This window comes from Mus caroli, chromosome 16 (genome assembly GCF_900094665.2).
Source record: "Mus caroli chromosome 16, CAROLI_EIJ_v1.1, whole genome shotgun sequence".
Taxonomy (NCBI): Eukaryota; Metazoa; Chordata; class Mammalia; order Rodentia; family Muridae; genus Mus; species Mus caroli.
In genome coordinates, this window is record NC_034585.1 from 45,282,217 (window position 1) to 45,286,012 (window position 3,796).

The 3,796-nt window shown below is 42.6% G+C and overlaps 1 pseudogene; it reads left to right on the plus strand.

The window, feature by feature from the left end:
- Nucleotides 1–1,344: 1,344 nt before the first annotated feature.
- On the plus strand, nt 1,345–1,474 carry LOC115029668 (annotated as a pseudogene).
- Nucleotides 1,475–3,796: the final 2,322 nt, after the last annotated feature.

A 3,796-nucleotide genomic window follows, 5' to 3' on the forward strand; every position in this document is an offset into this window, starting at 1 on the left:
TTGGAGATGCAAGAAGTGTGTTTCCCTCATTCCTTTTCTTTACTAATGACAGTGATGAGACAATGAGAAAGGTGAGACAGGGGGGTCAAGTGAACTTGAACTCAAAATCATGGTCCTACTACCCATCAGCTTTAAATCAACACAGACACAGACACACACACACACACACACACACACCTTCAACAGGAAGACCTCTGTGTAGTCACAATCTCTCTCTGGCAGGAAGCTCTTCTCAGCTGCCCCTTCCCTAACATGTGTGTGTTTTCACTCTCCTTTCCCCCGAACCCCCTCAGTCATTTGTCACGTCACACCAGGACCCTGTCCTCTTACCTTGTCTCTTGTATTAAGTTGGGCTTGCCTTCCCATTGAACAATGAAAAACTTGTAAATCTAGGATTTACCGGAGCAGACTAGCTGCCCATCATAGATTATGGTCTGAGTAGATGTTTGCTGAGCAGAGGAATGGCGTATTTCAAATGCTTGCACAGTACTTAAAACATAGAAGTCATGAAAAATAATCTTCTTGTAGACTTCTTTTATAAACATATATCCAAGGGTTTTATTAAGAAAAAGATTTATCTGTTCTCTCTGATCCTTTAACTGATGAAATTCAGGGATAGGACTGTTTTCTGGTCCATTCTACATAATTAGGTGTAATGTAATGTTCCTACAAGGTTGAGATATAACAAACTTGCTGAGTAAAAAGATGAAAAATGTTCTGGACTGATAATTCCAGTTTATGCATATGCATTCAGAAAGCCAGTCCATCCTTTGATTCTTTGCTGATGTCTTTTATAAATAAATATCTAACTTGGCAGCATTAGCTTAGGTCATCCCAGTGAGATATTGGGGACCATTTATGGCAGACGCCTTATTTCCCTGGATTACAAACAGTGTTAATGTTGTGATCAACTATGTTTAAGACAGTTTCGACTACAGCCAATGTTAATCTGTTGAATTGAAAATATTCTATGATTTTCTCCCATCGTTCTTTGGAGGATTATTTCTTCATCCTTGAAAGCAGCTGGAGTCATTCTGTGTGAATGGAAGCTGATGTAACAGGGTTGAACAAGTATAATTCCTACAGGAACCACAGAATTTAAGCTGTGAACTTTTCAGAGATAGGGTCTCCTGAAGCCCTAGCTGACCTTGACATCAGTATATAACTTTGAACTTCTGATAGTCTTGCCTCCATCTCTTAGTATGCCTGTGCTAGTACAGCCACTTTTTTCTCAAATGCTTTATTTTATACGTTGTCTTGGTCATGGTGTTTTATCACTGAAATAGTGATGGGTGGTTTTACTTCAATTTGACACAACTAGAATCATCAGGGAGGAAAGAGGCAATCGCTTCTCGGCCTTTTGGCTAAGATCAAGTGTAGGGAGGAAAGAGGCTCAATTGAGGAAATGCCTCCCTAAGATCCAGCTGCAAGGCATTTTTTTTAATTAATTTATTTTTTACACTCCAGATTCCATTCCCTGCACCCATCCACCCTCTGACTGCTCCACATCCCACCCCACCCCCCAGTCTTCACATGGATTCCCCCACCCCCCAAACCCACCTGACCTCTAAAACTCCCTGGGGCCTCCAGACTTTTGAGGGTTAGGTGCATCATCTCTGAATGAACACAGACCTGGAAGTCCTCTACTGTATATGTGTTGGGGGCCTCCTATTAGCTGGTGTATGCTGCCTGTTTGGTGGTCCAGCATTTGAGAGATATCAGGGGTCCAGATTAATTAAGACTGCTGGTCCTCCTACAGGACTGCCCTTCTCCTCAGCTTCTTTTAGTCTTCCCTAATTCAACAACAGGGGTCAGCTGCTTCTGTCTATTGGTTGGGTGCAAATATCTACATCTGACTGTTTCAACTGCTTGTTGGGTCTTTCCGAGGGCAGTCATGCTAGGTCCCTTTTTGTGTGTACCCCATAGCCTCAGTAATAGTGTCAGGTCTTGGGGCCTCCCCTTGAGCTGGATCCCACTTTGGGCCTGTCGCTGGACCTTCTTTTCCTCAGGCTCCATTTTATGCTGTCCTGGGAGCTGTACTCAGGGTTTCCTGCATGCCAACTGAGATACATCTTCAGCCTTTAATCTCTACTTTTTAAAAGTGTTGATATCCATTTTAAAATCTTAAATTTTAAGGATTTATTTTTGCTACTTTTAAACTGTGCATAGGTGTAGGTTTCTGTGTTTGAGTGTGTGCATGTGAGTGCAGGTGCCCGCGGAGGCTAAAGGTGTCAAGATCTTCTGCAGCTGGAGTCATAGGTAGTTATGAACCACTAACGTGAGTCCTGAAAACACAACTTAGTTCTTATGAAAGAGCAACAAGCTCTTTTAATTATTGAGCTTTATCTCCATCCCAGCTTTCACAGAAAATGTTGTACTTGACTTACAATGTCTGCATATGACAGGGGCAAAAAAATATCCACTTAGATTTGAAACAAACAAACAAGCAAAAATATCATGTTACTTGTGATCTAGTTCCATTCATTCTTTCTGCCTCCAGGACCCTGCCCTCAAGAAGCAGAGTACAGCAAATGCTCCATGAGGCCCAAATCAACTTTGAACATTGCTTCCACCCCACATATTTGTTATTTGTCCTTCTTTGTAAAAAAACAAAAAACAAAAACAAAAAGAAAGAAAAAAACCCACACCTATAGAACAAGATTTTGTAGCCCAACTTTATGCTGCATACGATTATAAAGGTTGTCAACTTATCCTAATATAGTGTGGAACCCTCTAGGTTACTAAAGGTTCCTCTTAGATAGCAAGAGTGAGTTGGTCAGGATAGAAGGAGAGAGGATGAAAGATCCCCCAAATTTTCAACTCTAGGGTTGTATAGTTCACATTTAGAAGCTTGAAATCTTGCTGGGTTTGTGGTACATTCCTGTCATCCCAGCCTGTTTAGCAAACATTGGAAATGAACTTTTTGTGTGCCACTCATTTCTTCCAGCTTTGTGGCAAGAGACAAGATTAATGGGTGATTTCCAGTGCCATATGCTGATATCAGGATGGCAAGAGAACCTAACGTTGCCCTTGGAAAGAGACAAGTTCCAAAGGGACTCTTTGGCTGCGTGTGCACGTGCCTCCTCTTCACGAATGAAAGACTCACACATCTTTTTTTGTTTGTTTGTTTGTTTGTTTTTTCAAGACAGGGTTTCTCTGTGTAGAAGCAACTCAATAGCCAGGCTATTCCCAAACTTCCCTGCGGCTAACACACCTGCCCCTCTGATATTCCTAAGTTATTATTACTTTTTAAAAATCTACATTTCATCTCTGCTACCCCAGACCCAATCAGGGGAGTGGCACCTGGGGCCGCTCCCCTCTCTCTCCCGCCGGACACTTACATTGGCTGGTTCTCTCTCTTCCGCAGCTCTCATGCTTGCATCCTTATCCTTTCCTGGCATGGTGATTCCAAACCCTCTTCTTCTTCCCGTGGTTCCTTGCCCCGCACCGTCTCTCTGGGAGCAGGGACAGTCAGCATCTCTCTCTCTCTCTCTCTCTCTCTCTCTCTCTCTCTCTCTCTCTCACACACACACACACACACTTGTGAATTCTCGTGTGATTTTTGGGAGCTGAATTAACACAAATAGCATTAAAACCAATCCACAGTGATGAAATTAACCAGAGAGATATTCACTCTCTAGATATCCAGGAGCTGGCAACACGTGAGAAAAACCAATATCCTTCCCTACCTACACCCCGTTGTAGCTCTCTATAGACGGTCTTCCTGAAAGAAGGCTACATTACAATAGGTTCTCTCTCTCTCTCTCTCTCTCTCTCTCTCTCTCTCTCTCTCTCT